At 49.9% G+C, this 19743-nt stretch overlaps 1 protein-coding gene across 2 annotated transcripts in view; it reads left to right on the top strand.

Moving 5' to 3' along the window:
* Positions 1-19743, top strand: part of Shank2 (SH3 and multiple ankyrin repeat domains 2) — a 523081-nt gene that overhangs the window by 465610 nt on the left and 37728 nt on the right. The window lies entirely within an intron of this gene.

Below are 19743 nucleotides of genomic sequence, written 5' to 3'. Positions count from 1 at the left end.
TCCTTCCCTGAGTTCTCTCCATGATGGACTGTGATTTGTAAGCCAAATAAACCCTTTCCTCCCTGTGCTGGAGAGCTTTAGTGTCAACTTGACACACCTGGGTTGAGGGAGCCTCAATTGGGGAATTGCCTCCATTGAACTGGCCTGTGGCCATGCCTGACGGTCATCTTCTTGATGGTTGAGTGATGTGGGAGGGCTCAGCCCACTGTGGGTGGTGCCATCCCTGGGCAGGTGGCCTGGGCTGTGTAAGAAAGGTAGCAGAGTACCCAGGTAAACCGAGCCAGTCAGCAGTGCTCCTCCGTAGTCTCTGCTCCAGTTCCTGCCTCCAGGTTCCTGCCCTGAGTTCCTACCTTGGGCTCCTGGATGAACTGTGACCTGGGAGATGTAAGACAAATAAACCCTTTCCTCCCCAAGTTGGTATTAGTCAGTGTTTTTTCACAGCAATAGAGAAACAAACTAGGACAGACGTCCAGTGGGCCCCTGGCTACACCTCCTCCATCGGCTCCTGGATGCAGATATGTATGCCTGTTTCCTGGGTAAAGAGCTCCTGTGCTGCGGCCTAGCCACCACCACCCTGAAGGGTCCAGCATGCACAGCGCCTAGGAGCTCCAGGGCACACGAGTGAGGAAATCACAAGGGCAACAGGGTCTTGTGTCTGTCTGGGTTCATACACAGGCTCGAGGGTCGGGCCTTCATTCACCCCTTGGATTCTCCAAAGGGCGGGGCTTGGCTCCTGGATTCATTTCTTGGTCCCCATTACATCTCTTGCCCTGGAGGTGACAGCCCCCAGACGGAACAGCAGCTGCCCCTTGCCTGCTGTAGAGCCAGTCTCCAGCCTTCAGAGCCAGTCCACACACTGATGCAGCCCTGGTTTATTTTAGACCAAAGCCTGCCACCCAGCTCAGTGCAACACACTTAAACTTTAACAAAACAACTAGCACAGCCTGGCTTTGTAGCTGGCACTTCCGGCAGCATGAGGCGTAGCCTGCGGCAGGCAGCGGCTAAAAGCAGAGTCTCTAGGCTGGTCCCTCCAAGAATGGGCATTGAGGGGCTTCGGCCGGGATCACCAGCCAGGCAAGCAGGACTAACACTGCCTGAGCCTGGAGGCGTCCTTGTGACCCAGTGTCATGTGAACACTCTGGTCCACCTACATCATTGGGTCTCTGGTCAGGCCCCCTGCCCTCCTGTGGTTTCCCTGAGCCTGGGAGGGGGGGGTCCAACCTTCTCCCCTCATTCTGAGCTCTGACTGCCTAGTGCCCACTCCCTTGTGGCAAGCAGCCTGGCTGTGCACCTGTACCAGCTGAGGCCCCCACCGGCTGGCCTGGGCTCTCTGACTGGTCACCATCCTTATCAGGAGTGCATATGCCCCTTAGTTTTGACCTCAAAGTCAACCTAACAGACATGAAATGTCTGAGCCACAGGCAAAAAGACAGGTAGCTGGGAGATGGAGGAAGGGAGGGATGAAGAGGAGGGTGATGAATGGATGGATGGGGAATGGATGGCAGATGATGGTGGTTGGTGGAGAATATCATGGGATACTCTCCCCTGCCCCCACTGTGAACACCACCCCAAGAGCCTGCTGTCCCTCAGGTCAGCTCTGACCAGTTCTGCATGGACAGGGAGGAATTTCAGAGAACAACCTCTGTTTACCTCAGAGTGGTGGCCTCGGTCAGTGATCCCTGTAGGAGCCCCCAGCCCCAGCCCTGCCCTTTCCGGGAGGAGCTGCAGCCTGGGACTGTGTACATCCAGCACAGCTCTGGGGTCTGAAGAGCGCTCTCAGGTTGGGGCCATGAGCAACAACACAGCCTCATTCTCATGGGCCCTCTGTGTGCGCTGTCAGGGGTCACCTGAACAGCTCTAAAGTACAGGAAGGGCTGGTATTGCTAGAGCAGAGTTCTGATTTGTGACACCCGGGGGTCTCCAGGTGCCACCCTTGACTAAGTGATGCTTGTGGCAAAACCGCCTGACTCAGGCAGAGCCCAGACTGCAGAGATGATGCTGGACTGGGCTCCACATCACTCAACTGAGGATGGATATATTAGTCAGGGTTTTCTGTCTAGAGGAGTGGAGCTGATAGAGCATTATGTACACATATATCTGTATCTACACACATTATTATATATAATATGTTGTCAACATAGCTATAATATATATTAAAAGACAAACCGCTTACATGGTAGGATCCAAGTAGTCCACCAGTGGCTGTGCCACATTGGAGAGGCCAAAATTGTGACAGTTGCTCAGTTCACAAGTCCAGCAGTTGCTCTCAGTCTAACACTGATGGTCTGGAGGATTCCTGGAGAGCTGCTGATCTTCAGTCTACATTGAACCCAAAGAAGCCGGTTCTAATGTCAGCAAAGGAATGCACAACCACAGGACAGATGAACTTGTCAGCAAGAGTGAAGGCAGGCAGGCAGAAAGCTAGGTTCCCTTCTGCCCTGTCCATTTATCTAGACTGCCACCGGAAGGTGATAGCCACATTTAGGGTGTGTCTTCCCACATCAAGTAATGTGACAAAGAAATTTCCACATGGGAGAGGCCAGAGGCTAGCCAGATCCAGTCAAGCTGACAACCAAGATTAGCCATCACAGTGAGTCTGACAGGAGCTACCACTGGCTTGAGAAAGCTGCAGTGTGTTCTTGTGTAACAGCCAGCACCAGGCTGAGCACAGGAAGGTGGCCAGGGTGCCTGAGGGCTTGTGGGAATTCGTACCACTGAATAGCACTCATCCATGAAGAGAAATTAAATGTTACCAGGCATGGTGGCGGGTGTCCATGATTCCAGCATTCAGGAGACTGAGGCAGGAGGATTGCCCAGAGTTCGAGGCCAGCCTGCATAACAAGACCCCGTCTCACAAAGATGAGCAATGTTGCATTGACCTGTGTCATGAGGGCGACTGTGGGGGTGCATGTCAAGTGCCTCGTGGCTCCCTCCCTCTGCAGAACAGGCAGACCCACAACAAGGGAGCTCCGTGGCCCTGCCCAGGGCTACAGAGGAGGTGGGGACTGGGAGAGACCAGCAAACAGACACAGGGCTTCAGGGGAGAACTGGTGTTCTGGACTAGAGACAACAGTGAGTTGTGTGTCGGGGCTGAGAGACAGCTCAGTGGTCAGGAGCACTGGCTGCAGAGGGCCCAGGTTCCATTCCCAGCATCCACATGGTGGCTAACAACCTGTAACTCCAGTTCTGCCTCCACAGGCACTGCATGCATGTGGTACAATTGCATACATGAAGACAAAACACTCATGCACATGAAATAAAAATCAGTAAAATATGTTTTTAAAAAAGATGTATGACCAAAGTTTTTTTAAAAAGATGTATGGCCAAAGTTGTCCTTTGACCTCTGCACACACATATGTGCACAAACACATGCACACTCACACAATGTATTTACCTACATATAGTCACATATGCACACTCGTGCAAATGCACACATGTACACATGTACACATACATACACATCTATGTATGTATACACACATATATATGTACATGCAAATACTCACAAACACATATTCATATATATGCACACATCATATATACACACATGTATGCACAGATACACACATGCATGTATGTATGCACACATACACCCATATGCACGTAAACATATGCACACATACACATTTACACTCGTACACACACATATACACCTATAGATACACACATACCTATAAATGCACACATATACATATGTACATACACATTCACACAAGTGCACATATTCATATGCACATACATGTACATGTACACAGATACACATACATATACACACGTGCACACATTCACATATAAATACCCACACACACATGTGGCCGCTGACAGGGAGGCATCATGGGCTTGCAGCAGAGGGGAACTGATGGAAGCCAGGGGCGCAGCAGGGTGGTTGAGTGGGTGCCCTCAGGAACCAGAACTGGGGGACGCTGCAGTTCCAACCCCAGATAAGGACACGGGGTCTGCTGTGTCAGATTCTGCATCAGAGCTCTTGACTGGTGCCTTAGAGACTGTGAATGCACAGGTTCTGGGAGAGCCAGCACCCTCCCTGCTTTCTGACTGCCCCCAGCAGGCCCCAGTGCATCGTGGGCGCTGCATTTCTCCTTGTAACAACAGCCTCACTAAGAATGGTGTGACTTTCCCACCACCACCACTGCCACTTGGGAAGTCATGTGGCCTCCAGGTTCTCTCACTTGAATCAAGCCACAGCGGAGACCTCACCAGGAGCCTACTGGGAAGCCAGGCCTCTGCAGCTATTCAGAAGACCCCCAGGGAGGGCAGTTTAGGGTATTTGAAAGGAGGGGCATGGGTCTGGAGCCAGGTCTCAGGGGCCTACCACTGTGCACGGGGCCCGCCCAGAGTGTGGCTAAGCAGCAAAAACTCTGCTGGGCTCAGAATCCCTGGAGGATAGGTAGGAGGCAAGACCAGAGGAAAGCACCTTAGAAGTGTTGGGGGACCCTGCTGCTAAGGTCGCAGTCCACCATGTCCGGATAGCTCTAAGGAGCTCGGCACTGTATGGAGGACTCCCGTTCTCAGCAGGGGCCTCCTGCTCTCTGCCTGACTTATCTGGAAAGTGCCTCCAAGCACAGATGCCTGGCCTTATTTGGAACATGACCTTGAGCATAGTTACCTGCAATAAACTGCCCCCAGGTTTTTTCTATATGATAATTAGGCATTTCCCTATAGTCTGATGATAGGATCCCCCTACCACATGTAAATAAAGCATACTATGAGCACCTATCATGTAAAACTTTGGCTGCCGCCTCCACCCTATATTTTCCCCTGACCCCCACTGAATAAACGAGCTGTCTTACTGAAACTGACTCCCAGAAGGCCTTTTCCGTCCATGCTCACTGGCCATCCTGACCCCGTTTGTCGCCTCTGATCCCTTTGTTCTCATGGGTCGGTGGCCAACAGCCCACAAGGGGAGGGAGAGACCCACAAAGAAGGGTCAGCATGCTGGTAACTCAGGAAGTCCTAGGTGGTTATCCCATCCCTGAGAAATAGGGTGCCCCCAGTGGTTGGCCCACAGGTGCGATTCTGGGGATGGAGTGCCTCGGGCAAAGTAAATGGCCCTCAGGATGGCTGGGGTGTGAAGGTTAACAGCACAGGTGAGTTACTGTGGTCAGGGGAGGGGGAGTTACTGCTAAGAGAATAGGGGAGGGAGGCTAGGGAGGCCCCCTTTACCCTACCCAGAATACAGCTCTGCTATCTGGGGACAGAGCCCAGCCGAGCCTGAGGGGGCTATAGGCAGGGGGTCTCTTGTCTTAGATTCTGTCTGGGCCCAAGCCCACCCCAAGTCAGCCCACCATGTGAGGTGGCCATGGAGGGCCCCATGAACCAAAGTCTAAAACAATGAATGTGGATCGTGCCATGCTATGCCCAGACACAGTTAGTTGCCCACCAGAAACCCCAGCCTCCCCATTGCCAGGACACACTGCAGGATGCCAGGCTTGGCTGGCTCTGAGCTAGCTGAGGTCAAGTTAATCCCACCCCACCCCAGTCCCAGCCAGCTACACCAGTGCACATGGGAGCCCTCCAAAAGGGTTCTTCCAGGGAGCTTGGCAAAAGCATCCCCCACCCCCCATGGCTTCTTGAGAAAATGTCAAGGCCTAGCTATGATAGACCTTCCTTGAAGAGTGACCATGACCTCTAGGACTAGATTTGCTCCCAAACTCCTGAGATCTGTCTGGGGACTCACCCACTGGGGCTCATGGGGGGACTCCACATGGCACTGAGGCCAAGAGGCAGAGTGGCCTGTGCCATGCAGGTCTCCCTACCCAGAGGATGCTCCACAGAGGAACTCACAGAAGGACTGAAACACCATTTTAGTTATTTTTTTAGTCATTGTGATGAAACGGTCATCAGAAAGCAACTCAAGAAGGGTTTATTGTGGCTCACGGTTTGAAGGGAGGAAGCCCATCATGACGGGAAGGTTTGGTGGCAGGCGCTCTGAGGCAGCGGCCGTGTACTGCTGTTCACATCTTGACAGACTAAGAAGCACAGAATGGGGAATGTTGGTGCCCGGCTCACTGTCTCCTTTCTATTCAGAACAGACCCAGGCCCATGGGATGGTGCCGCCCACATTCAGGGTGGGCCTTCCCTCAGTTAAACCTGTGTGGAGACACGCCCAGGGGTGAATCTCCAACATGATTCCAAATCTAGTCAGGTGTCAATAAGGATGAGCCATCGCACCATGTTCCAATGTGTCCTGTATCACTTTCACATTCCTAAAAGGTCTGTAAGTGCTGTGCACATGTGTGTGGGCAAATGAACATATGTGTGAAATCGTGAGAGGCAGCAACTTTTATCTCCCTCTCAAGGGAAGACCCTTTCAGACACTGCTGCCTGAGGGCTTCTGCAGACTACATTTCTTTCTCTTTTGTGGTACAGGGGACGGGACCAGGGCCTCCCACGTGCTAGGCCAGTGCTCTCTGCGTGCAGAGGTGGTCCAGCAGTTCTGTGGTTTTACCTCCTACTCTTTGGTCTACATATAAGGCTGTTGATGGACTTCCTACCAGCTTACCAGACAACACCACTGTGGATCGCCACACCAACGGTGTGGTAGGCCAGCATGAGGTCTTGCTCAGCGAGGTTGATCGGGACTGTCCAAGAGCTCTGAACACACTACTGCAGACCTAGCATGGTTCTGGGAGTGGCTGGGCAGGCTGCTGCTGGCAGCGAGGTGCAAGCCAGCTGCTCCTAATGCCTTTTGCAGCTGGTACAAGGGGTAAGGCACTGGCCAGGCCAAGGAAGCCAGCTGCACGCCAGCTGTGGGGGGCTGTGCTTGCTCCAGTAAATACGCTTTATCAGGAATAGTGGCTGCCGCTGATGGCACCACAGGGTGAATTTAGGATTGTTGCCCCCAGCAGTGGTTTGAATGAGGAATGTCCCCCATGGGTTCAGGTATTTGAACGCTCTGTTCCCAGGAGGTAATGTTGTTTGGGGAGGTTTAGGAGGTGTGGCTTTGGAGGAAGTATGTCACTGGGGGTGGGATTTGAGAGTTCGTAGCCTTGCCAGACTTCCAGTTCGCTCTCTACCTGGTGCTTGCGTTGACCGTGTGAGTGCTCGGCTTCCTGCCCCCAGCCTGACTGCTGCCACCACACCTCCCCCACCATTATAGACGCCCCCTCTGGAAACGTGAGCCCAAATAAACTTTATTCTATAATTGCTTGGGTCATGGTGTTTGATCGCAACAACAGAAAAGTAACTAATGCATCCCTGGCCCCCTTCACAGATGGGGAGTGGCAGGCACCACCGTCTCGGTTCTCGGGTCCCATGGGGCAACATGTCAGTTAACATCTGTCCCCACACTTGCCCCAGGCTGCCTCTGCTCTGGTTTGTTCTCTGGACAGAGAGCATATGGTCCAGGCTTTCTGTTGTACCTTTAATCTCTCCTCTGTAGAACAGGACAATTGTCACCTCATTCTTACGGTACCTGTTGGGGTTTAATGACACAGTTGTGTAAAGTCCTTCCACCTGTTTATCAGATGAACACCTCCACTGACCATGACATCATCCATGGGGTGGGTCAGCATGAGGTCTTACGCAGTGGGACTGATCAGAACCCCCACCAGCTGTGAAGGTGCTACAACAGATGTGGTCTGGCTCTGGGGTAGCCGGCCACACTGTGGGTCCTCAGCCCATGCTGATCCTGTGTTTTCGGGCTAATCAGACCTCTGCAGTATCCCAGTTATCCAATCACACCTTGAGCCCAGCACTCAGTAGCTGTGCTGAACCAGACTGACAGGGAAGACACAGCCTTAGGCAAAGTGGGGATGAGGCTGCTGTGTATGATGCTCCCCGTGTGATGTGTTTCCACTGCTTTGAACTGGATCTCCACGTGGACATCATGGGGGAAAGCCCCTCAGAGCCCCAGTCCACACACAGCTCAACTCCAACTGGATGGCTCGGCCATTGTCGGAGGACACGTGCGTGGCTGTGGCAGAAAGGAGACTACAGACGGGGGTTGCCCCAGGCTTGATGGCATAGGCAGACCTGTCATCCCAGCCACTCAAGAAGCTGAAACAGGAGGATTGGAGGTTCAAGGCTAACCTAGGCTCCAGAGTAAGGTCAAGGACTACACAGGCAACTTAGAACTTATCTCAAAATAAAAGTAAAAGAGGGTTAGGGGTATAACTCAGGGGTAGAGCTTTTGCCTAGCATGTACAGGACCCTGGATTCCATCTCCAGTACCCCAATAGTGACAATAATAATAAACAGCATCTCAGAACAAAGAGAGCTCAGGTTAGACAGGGCAGCCATTGCTCCAACAAAGCCTGGCAGTATCTAAGTGAAGATAGCTGGCCACGGCCCCAGCAGCATGTTGCTAGAGGCAACAGTGGTTGCTAAGAGAGGCGCTGTTGCTCTGGGGGCATTTGGGGCCCAAGGACCTGGCTGTTGGCGGATCCTTGGCTCGCCAGCTGAACCTGAATAAAGCACTGGGGTGGCAGTGGGCAGGCCCTTCCCTCTGCTCCTACACTCTTCCTGTTCACGGCAGTAGCTGAGGGAAGAACACCCACTCCGGGTGGATGGCAGGGCAGGCCAAGGGCAGCTTTGAGAGAGCCTGTGTGAGCTGGCTGTAGCCAGTCCTCCTCTGAGACTGGGCAAAGCCCCAGGGCTGGAGCCAGGAGAGTGGCCTGGGTGACCAGGCATGGAGGGTCTTGGGACCCCTATGTGGGATGTTGTGACCAGGCATGGAGGGTCTTAGGGCCCCTAGGAGGGATGTGAGGTGGCCCAGGGAGACTCTTGGGGAGAGCTGTCCAGTCAGCAGAGGGAATAAGATCAGGTTTGTTTTTTAATATTTTATTTATTATTTTTATTTTATGTATGGCCTGTATGTGTTGTAAGTGCACTTGTGTCGTGCATTGTCCACGGAGATTAGAAGAGGGCGCTGGATCCCCTGGAACTGGAGTTGTAGATGGTTGTTATCTGCCATGTGGGTGCTGGGAACTGAACCGGGGTCCTCTGCAAGAGCAGCCAGTGTTCTTAACCACTGAACCATATCTCCAGCCCCAAGATCAGGTCTCTATAAACCATGGAGACAGGCCTGCGTGTGTTCACCTGATTTCAAAAGGGTACCAGGGGTCAGAGGTGGTGGCGCACACTTTGATCCCAACACTCAGGAGGCAGGGGCAGGCGGACCTCTATGAATTCGAGGCCAGCCAGGTCTACGTAACAAGTTCCAGGCCAAGTGGGGCTACAGGGAGACCCTGTCTCAAAAAGACTAAAAAAAAAAAAAAAAAAATTAAATTAAGTAAATAAATAAAATAGATAAAGAGGCCCAGAGCACAGAATCAGATGACTGCACCTGGCTCTGCACACCGCATAGAAAGTAGACCTAACAGGCCCAGAAAGCGAGACCCACCGCAGCAAAGCAGATGGAGACTGCATCATGTGCCTAGGGGCTCGGCTGGCCTAGATGGAGGGATGGCTTGGTGTCTAGAACCTAATGGCTGGTGGGAAACCAGACTGGATGTTACTGAAGCACATATACCCAGCTAGGCAGATGCATCTCAGAGACACATAAAGGGGGTGAGGAGGATGTGCGTACACGTGGATGTTTATTTCAGCTGTTTGCAAACACCACCAGATCCACCAGTGGGAGCGAGGCAGGATGCCCCAGGGGACAGCCTTGGGGAGGAGCGAGGGGCTGTGGTGTGTAGAGGACCGTCTATGTGCGGGGCTGTGTTCTGTGTACTGGGCTGTGGCATGGGAAGGCAGGGGAGGAAGGTGTGGCCAGCTGCCGCCTTCATCCAAGGTGGGGAGGGAACACACACACACACTCACATGCACTCACACACAGACTCTCACACACACACAAACATACACAGCGCACACACACACACACACACACACACACTCACAGATATACACACACACACATACACACACACACATACACAGACACACACAGACACACACACACACACATACACACACACACACACACACACACACACACACACACACTTGCTTCTTTCTCGTCTTCACTGTTGCTGTTATTTGAGACAGGGCCTCATGTAGCCAAAGCTGGCCCGGAGCTAGCTGTGTAGCCAAAGGTGACTTTGGATTCGTGACCCTCCTGCCTCCTCCTCCTGAGTGCTGGGATGGCAGGATGGCACCGCCACACCTGGCTTACACAGTGCCGGGGATGGAACCCAGGGCTTTGTGCATGCTAGGCAGGCACCCCTGAATGCAGACTAGGAACCAGGTAGACCTAGGAACCAGGTAGGCATGTCCCTGATTGTAAAGCATGTTAAATCCAATGTTCATGTACTGGTTTGTTCTTGCCAACTTGACACAAGCTGGCGTCACTTAGGAAAAGAAAATGTCAACTGAAGAGTTTCCCCTATGATTTGGTCTGTGGCCACGTCTTTGTACTAATTATTGTAGGAAGATCCAGCCCACTGTGGGTGGTGCCATCCCCGGGCAGGTGGGCCTGGGCTATGTAAGAAAGGGAGCTGAGAGGCTGGAGAGATGGCTCAGTGGTTAAGAGCACTGGCTGCTCTTGCAGAGGACCCAAGTTCGATTCCCAGCACCCACATGGCGGCTAACAACTGTCTATAACTCCAGTTCCAGGAGATCTGACACCCTCTTCTGACCTCTTTAGACACTGCACAACATGGGTGCACTTACATGCAGGAAATACACTCACACACATAAAATAAAAATAACAGAATTTTTTAAAAAGGCAGCTGAGCAGCCAGGAGAAGCAAGCCAGTAAGCTGCGTTCCTCCATGGTCTCTGCCTGCTCCTGCCTCCAGGTTCCACCTTGGGTTCCAGCCCTGACTTCTCTAAGTGATGGACCTTGGGAGTTATAAGATGAAGTAAACCCTTTCCTTCCCAATATTTATCACAGCAACAGAGAAGCAGACCAGGACATTGTTAAATTTCTGAATTCTAGGGGCTACAGAGATGGCTCAGCACAGGCTGCTTTTGCAAAAGACCCCAGTTCAGTTCCCAACACTCACATGGCAGCTACAACTGGCTATAACTCCAGTTCCAGTGGAATCTAACACCCTCCTTTGACTTCTGAGGCATTGCACAACACAAGTGCACTCACATACTTGCAGGCAATACACTCATACATATAAAAATAATTTTTAAAAACTCTGAATTCCAAAACAACAAGTGAGCGTCTCTATCAACTAAGCCAGTGACACAGCAATCTAAGCAATCGTTTCCAGTGGTAGCAGGCATGACCCGGCTCCCACATAGCTGCTTTCAGGGTCACCTTGTGAATGATGGCATTGGAGCCCCAGTGGTGACAGGTGTAGTTCCTGCCCTAACATCAGAGACGAGGGTCCTAGGTTGTGAACAGGGCAACAGAGGTGGGAACTATGGCGTAAAACCACAGACAGCCTGGGAGATCCCGCCACAGAAGGCATGGAAGGTGGCAGGGTCACATGGAAAGGGGCAGGAGGCAACATGCAGAGCCCTGCTGAACACATACAGGCAAATACGATAACTACAATGTGCCAAGCAGGGGAACACAGGGTGAGCAGCCCTTGTACCAAAACCTAAACAGGCAAATACGATAACTACAATGTGCCAAGCAGGGGAACACAGGGTGAGCTCATCTAAGATGCTCATCTTCAGTCAAAACTTGGTTTAGAATCACCCAGGAGACACACCTAGTGTGTGTCTGTGAGGGAGTCTTACAAAGATTTAACTGATGAGGGAAGACCCACCCTGAATGTAGGGGGCACCTCCCATGGACTGGGGTCCTGGACTGAATGGAAAGGAGGAAGCCAGCTGAGTACCAGCACACACCTCTCTCTGCTTCCTGACTGTGGATGCGCCATGAACAATCGCCTCACACTCCTGCTGCCGTGCCTTCCTGCTGTAGAGACTGTACCCTCCCTCCCTTCAGTTGCTCCGTCTGGTGTTTTGTCATAGCAATAAGGGTCACATCTAACATAGCTCCAAGATCAGAAAAGTTTTGACCAACATAATATGAGTGGAAAATTCCATGATGTAAAACTTTAGTGCAAAAAAAAATTTATAAAAAAAATCATACACCAAATGACCTTCAGGCATGTGTTTGGTGTGTATGAAAACTCATCCTAGGCTGGAGAGGTTGCTCAGTGGTTAGGAGCACTGGCTGCTCTTGCAAAGGACTCGGGTTCAAATCCCAGCACCCACATGACAGCTAACAACCATCCATAACTCCAGTTCCAAGGGATCCAATGCCTTCTTCTGACCTCTTCGGGCACTGCACAACATGGGTGCACTTACACACATGCAGGCAATACACTCATACACATAAAATAAATAATAAATAACATAAAAAAATAAAGAAACCTCATTCTGTGCTTACACGTGTGTCCTACCCCATGTTCTCACATTATGAATATGCAAATTATATGTAAATATCCCCCAAGAAAGAAATGTCAAGAGGTGGGGGGAATGATACTTGGCCTCCAGATGCCTGGAGAAATGGTGAGATACAAAACATACCAACACAAGTACTGGAGTCACCAAGGCTTAAACACCCTGAGATAAGAAATAAGGAAGTGTTATGGGATTTAACTCAAAGCAAAGGTAAATATCCATGAGTCTACCCGAGTGTAAATCCCTGGAGACACAAAGGGGAAGATGGACAGACTTCCCTACAGAAGAATTCCTGAGCTGGACACAAATGTTCCATCCTCAGGAAGATGAAGCCTGGCTCTCCCTGCTGTGGCATGGGCAGGCACGGTGGAAGGAGGAAGCCAGACAAATGAGCCTCCAGCCAGGTGGCCAGGGCCAGCATCAAGATGGTGGTCATACTAGGAGGACCCTGGATGTGATGTGGCAAAGGGGGATGCCCTACCTCTGGGCTGTTGCTCCCAGAAACCCCCTCGCTAATCACCAGGAAACAAATTCCAGCTGGGGCATTGTCTACAAAATACCTGGCCAGCAGTCAAAAGCATCATGTTCATCAAAACCAAAGAGTAAGAAAGGGGTTGAATGCATGCATGAGGTCCTGGGGTTGGAGATGTGGCACAGCTGGCCAGCAGTCAAAAGCATCATGTTCATCAAAACCAAAGAGTAAGAAAGGGGTTTAAGGTTTGCCTAGCATGCATGAGGTCCTGGGGTTGGAGATGTGGCACAGCTGATAGAGTGCCTGCTTAGCATGTATGAGGTCCTAGGTTTGATCCCCAGGGCCTGCGCATGCCACAGCAGGGAGACCTAGGCTGCATCTTCCTGAGGATGGAACTGCATTAACCAGACACAGAGACACACACCTGTAGTCCCAGCATTTAGGTGGGGGTGGAGGCAGGAGGATCAGAAGCTCAAGGTCATCCTCAGCTACACAGCAAATTTGAGACCAGCCTGGGTTATGTGAGACCCTGTCTATAGGTAGATAGACAGACACTAATGACCCATCCCAGCCCCTAATGAGTGAATGCACTGTCCTGTGCTGAACAGGGGGTCCTGAGCTAGAAAACAGACACTGGGCAGAAATTAAACCTGAGTACACTGTGGGCCTCGGTGAGTAACATATCAATACTGGCTCGTGAGTTGTCACAAAACACCACACTCCTCCAAGAGTCAGGAACAGGGAGGGGGTGGGAGCACGTGGGAACGCCCTCAACTATCTTCACAGTGTTTCTGGAAGTCTAAAACTAGTCTGAAATAGAAGGCTTGTTTACAGAGAACGGAGACTGCACTGAATGTACACTTCTCAGGTGTTTCTGTTTTTCAGTGCCCCTGTCTATTATAACATGTTTTGAATGACTGATCATTCTAGAAGGAACAAGATCATGAATCTGAAATGGATAAACAGAAAGAGAGGAGCCAGCATTACCCTGGCCTTCTCCTGTAGAGGGTCCCACAGACTAGCCAGAGAGTCGAGGGGGGGTCCTCCTCTCTCCCTTGTTTTTAAAATTATGTTTTTTTTTATTTGCTTGCTTATTTGTTTGTTCCGTGTGCACAGGTCAGAGGACAACTTGCAGGACTCAGTTCTCTCCTGTCATCAAGTGGGTCTGAGGTACCAACCTCAAGTTATCAGGCGGCAGCATTGTTACCAGCTGAGCCGTCTTGCTGGCCCAGGAAGTTTCTCTTTAAAAATCATTTCCAGGGTCAGGAAAGATGGCCCAGGGGTTAAGAGCACTGGCTGCTCTTGCAGAGGACCCAGGTTCAGCTCCCAGCACCCACATGGGGACTAACAACCATCCACAACTCCAGTTCCTGAGGATCCAACACTCTCTTCTGGCTTGCACAGGAACTACACACATGTGATGCACATACACACATGCAGACCCTCACACACACATAAAAAATCTTTAAAAAACATTCCAGATCACAAGTGGAGAAGAAACAGAAGCCCCAAGTGTCCACTGTGGGAGTGTGCGCTGTAAGGATACATGTCTGCATGTGAAGTGCATCAACTGTGCATGTATGTGGTCACATCTGAGTGCAGCCAGCCTCCAGCACCAGGTGGATGTGGGGAGCCCAGGTATGCAGATAAAAACCTTCAGCAAACCAACTGCTGGGTGGGTGTTATGCTTCCAAATGCCCCACAGGCTCATGTGTGTGAACACTTGGTTCCAAGCTGGTGGACTATTTTCAGAAGGTTGTGGAACCTTTGTGGGTGGGGGATCTAGCTGGAGGAAGTGAGTCAATGGAGGGCGGGCCTTGAAGGTTGTAGCCCAGCCTCACTTCCTGTCCTGTCTCTGCTTCCTGTTCCGCTGAGCTGTGAGCAAGCAGCCTTCCTCTCCAGTCACCATGCCTTTTCTGCCATAACGGACAGTTCCCTTGTTCCCTAAAACTCTGAGCCATAAACACTCCCCTCCCTGAAGTCGCATCTTGTCAGGTATTTAGTCACAGCAATGAGGAAACGTGTTGTATTCATGCTTTTAGTGACTCTTTGTCTCTCAGGACTGGGGATCTGACTCAGTTGGTAAAGTACTTGTCTCACATGTTCATAGCCTGGGTTCAGTCTCCAGTATTTCATAGCCCATGTGTATGGTACATACTTGGAAATCCAGCACTCAGGAGGTGGAGGCAAAAGGATCAGGAGTTCAAGGTCATCCTTAGCTACACAGCAAGTTCAAGAGCAGCCTGAGCTACATGAGGCATCCATTGACGACCACTGACTGACCATTGATGACCACCGACGACTGCTGATGACCATTGACGACCACTGACTGACCATCGATGACCACCGACGACTGCTGATGACCATTGACGACCACTGACTGACCATTGATGACCACCGATGACTGCTGACGACCACTGACGACCACTGACTGACCATTGATGACCACCAATGACTGCTGACGACCACTGACTGACCATTGATGACCACCGATGACTGCTGACGACCATTGATGACCATTGACTGACCATTGATGACCACTGATGACTGCTGATGACCATTGACAACCATTGCTGCCATTCACAGAGGAGGTGGTTGAGTATACTAGTCTGTCTGCCTTCCTGTATGTATGAAGATTTAGGATCTGTAGAAATGAGGGCTGGTGAGATGGCTCATCGGTTAAGAGCACTGACTGCTCTTGCAGAAGATCCAAGTTCAATTCCCAGCACCCATATAGCAGCTAACAACCGTCCATAACTCCAGTCCCAGGGGATCCAATGCCACCTTCTGACCTGTGAGCATTGTATGACATGGGTGCACTTACACACATGCAGGCAATACACTCATACACATAAAATAAAAGTACTGAATTTTTTTTTAAATGTATAAGTGAGCTTCTTTCAAAGGAACAGACTTCCAGCTGGAGAGATGGCTCAGTGGGTAAAGGTGCTTGTCTACTGTCAGGCCTGGCTCCCTGTGTTCAATCCCTGGGATCCATGTGGGAAAGAGAGAACTCCCTCCCACAAGTCGTCCTCTGACCACACGTGCACCACAGCATATGCATGCACATACATGCACACACAAACAAATAAATAGATAAACAATAGATTTTAAGTAAATGATTGCACCATACAGAACCCTAAGTTCCTCCCCCACCTATTGGTACCATCACCTATTTGGCAACCGCCTGTATGCACACGTTATTAACTGGGGCTGTCCCTGTCCCCGTAGTTTTCTGGAGTGTCGTGGAGCCAGATGTGGGAAGCCTTTTTGCTTAGTGAGACACATGTCTTTCTGTGACTTGATAGCTCATTCCTTTGTAATTCAATCTATGAATCATGTTAGTATGGAGGGACCAACAAATGTTTGCCCATCCACTGGCCTACCAAAGGACATCTAGGTGGCTTCTGAGTCTTGGCAATTAAGGATAATGTTTCTAGAAACTTCCTTGTTACAGGTGTTTGTGTAGACATAAATTTTCAGCTCACTTGAGTCATATGACAAGAATATATTGTTTTGTAAGAAGCTGCCAGACTATCCCACAGTGAGACCAGATGTGTACAGGAATGGGAATTCCTCCCTCCCCACTTCCTCAGGGCTCCGTATTTAGATATGTGCTGTCCTAGCAGATACGCAGTGTATATCAACCTGTAAATCCTCGGTGAGACATTCCCCCCACCTGTCTGAACTCATGATCCCTGGCTGTGGTGGCATTGTGGAAGAACGGGTACACTATTAGCTTCAGTAGTCAACTTGACACAGCCTAGAGTCATCTGAGAAGAAAAATCTTGGTTGAGGAATTGCCTAGATCAGACTGGCCTGTGGGTATGTCTGTGGGGGACTGTCTTGTTAACTGCTATAGGAGGGCCCAGCCCACTGTGGGTGGTGCCATTCCTAGTCAGGTGGGCCTAGACCAGAAGTAATTCTGAAAGGTGGCTGAGCATGAGCCACCTTCTATAGCTTTTGCCTGAGTTCCTGCCTGACTTCCCTCCCAGATGGATTGTGCCCTGGAAGTGTAAAGTAAACTCCTTCTTCCCCAGGTTGCTTTGGTCAGAGTATTTTACAACAGAAAGCAACTAGGACTGTGGATTTTTTTTTTTTTTTTTTTTTTTTTTTTTGAGACAGGGTCTCCCTTTAGCCCCACCTGGCCTGGAACTCTCTTTGTAACCCAGGCTGGCCTTGAACTCAGAGAGATCCGCCTGCCTCTGCCTTCCAAGTGCTGGGATTAAAGGCGTGTGCCACCGTGCTGGGCTGACAAGGTGGACTCTTGAGGAGGTGGGACAAGAAGGGAGAAACTGGGTCACTGGCTGTCAGGCCTTGAGGGTTATAACCCAGTTCTGCTTCCTGTCCTATCTACTTCCTGGTCGCAGAGATGTGAGTAAGCAGCCTCACACTGCCATCGGCCTAGATAGAGGGAAACCCTCCCATCACCATGCCCTTCCACCGTGGTGGACCGTACCCTCAAAGCATGAGCGAAAATAACCCCTCCGTTCCTTAGCATGATTCTTGCTAGGTATTTGGTTACAGTGCTCAGAAGAGGAGCTGGTCGCTGTGGAGCCTGCCTCCCTGAGCTTTACCTGCCCCGGTCCAGCTTCTTCGGCTGTTTCAAATCCAGCTCTCTTGCCTGTTTTTCATTCAATTGTTTGCTTTCTTACTGTTGAATGTAAGAGCTCATTTGTATTTTAAATACTAAACCTTTATGTGAAGGATTTTGTGAAGATTCCTCCTCAGACTGTGCCTTCTTTATTCTCTCAATACTGTGTCTCCCCCTGCACACTTTGAGTTTGATGGAGCCCACCTCTCCCATTGCGTTCTCTATGGAACCTGCTTTTGGTGCTATTTTTAGCCAATCAAGGTCACCTAGATTTCCTCTGGCATTATCTTCCAAGAGTTTTCCTAGCCTGGAGTGTTATATTTAGGACTGCGATCCATCTGGGGTTAATTTCTAAAGGTTTAAGGTCTCTGTCGACTTTGTGCGCGTGGGTGTTCAATTGTTCAGCTCGCTTTGCTGGAAAGCCGGGTTCTTCTCCACCGGGCTGCCCTGGCGCCTCTGTCAGAGATCAGTTGGCCACGCTGTGGGGTGTATTCTCAGCTCTCTGTTGTGCCCAGATGACCTGTCTTCAGTTCTCTGCCCGGCACCTGCTGTCTTGATTCTCGTTTCCTGATAGTATGTCTTGGAGTTGACTCTTCCCAGACACCAACTGTGTCTCCTCCTACAGTGTCACGTTTGCAATTTTCAGTCTCTGACCTTTCCATATAAATTTTGGATTAGTTTCTTGGCATTCACCAAATAATCGGCCAGGATACAAATCAGTTTGTTAGAAGCCCCTCCTGAAGATGAGGTGCCTACAGGAGCCCTGGACATGTGATGGAAAAGTTAATATGAAAGACAGAGCCCCAAGCAAACACACCAAAAAAAAAAAAAAAAGGGTCCTGAGAAGGCTCAGCAGCTTGCTGCTAAACCTGATGACTTGAGTTCGATCCCCAGAACCCACATGGTGGAAGGAGAAAAGGAACTCCTGTGCATTGACCTCTGACCTCCACACACACTGCGGCATGTGCACACCCACTCACATACACACACACACACACACACAAAATATTTTAGTGTAATAAAAAAAAGCTTAAAATGTACAGTGAAAAGATGGGAGGGAAAGATCTGAAAAACACTGCTCATGTGTTCAGTGAGATCAGAGAAGAGGAGGCCGCTGTGACGGAGGAACAAAATGCTCTTTTTAAAAAGAACATTCAGAGAACAAAACAAGAGTTCTGGAAATTAAAAAATATGATAACAGATGTGACTTCTTCGTAGACGGACTAAAAGATAACGTTGAAAGGATCTCTCTGAAAAAAATAAAATAATGTGAAATTGAAGAGGAAGGTCCGTGCAACATAAGGAACCTGAAAAAGAAAGAAAAGAGTGTTTAAAAGATAACAAGAGGGGCTGGAGAGACGGCTCAGCAGTTAAGAGCACTGACTGCTCTTGTAGAGGACCCGGGTTCGAGTCCCAGCACCCACATGGCAGCTACAAACCGTCCTTAACTCCAGTCTTGGGGAATCTGAAGCCCTCTTCTGACCTCAGTGGCATTGCACGGCATGAGTGCACTCACATACATGCAGGCAACACACTCATACACATAAAATAGAATAAATAAAAACACAGAAGGAAGATGGCAGTAAAGACTTTGGTGTCACAGATAGTATGAGCTGTTCTCAAGAACCCCCTTCACAACACTCACCCTTGGGAGTATGAAAGACTGCATTTTCTGCGCCCCACCCAAAGGTAAGTGAAGTTACATGATGAGTTCCGGCTAATAAATTCTGAGCAGAAGTGATGGGAATCACTTCCAAAATGAGACTGTGCAAAGGAAATTCAGTCTCTGTCTTTTCTCAATCTTAGTGCTCAGGGGCGTCTCCTTGGGAGATGGTGGAGACATAAATCCAGCTTCCTTGAGCCATGGAGAAGGTCACCATGAGACTCCCCTGAACTTGAGTGAGCCATATCATCTGACAGAAATACCATTTGTCTGACCCTTTCTTTATGAAGAGGTTTGCACAGCACAGTCTCCTCAATAGACACAGCGACATCTTGAAATTACAATTCACAATTCACACCACGCATTTCACCTTTGTCTCAGCAGCTGACCTTCAAACCACATGTTTGTTCTGGAGCTCTGCCGATGTCGTGATCTTCTTTGCATCTTGTTATTTTTCTTGCATTTATTATTTCATCCCTTTTATTTTGATATGTGTTGTTATGTTATCCAGCGTCCTAAGTTATAAAATGTGCAAAGAATTGATAAAAACACCAACGTTTAGACAACTCCTTTGAATACAGGATTTTAATAATTCGTATGCGCTATAAAAAAAGCAGGTGATGTTATTGACTAGAATGTTTCATGAACACTAAGTAGGTGCTTTAATGACATTATTTTTCCACT

This window comes from Nannospalax galili, unplaced genomic scaffold, assembly GCF_000622305.1.
Source record: "Nannospalax galili isolate Female #2095 unplaced genomic scaffold, S.galili_v1.0 scaffold1307, whole genome shotgun sequence".
In the NCBI taxonomy this organism is placed as follows: Eukaryota; Metazoa; Chordata; class Mammalia; order Rodentia; family Spalacidae; genus Nannospalax; species Nannospalax galili.
Note: the sequence above shows the minus strand (reverse complement) of the source record. Positions and strands in the feature narration are given on the sequence as shown.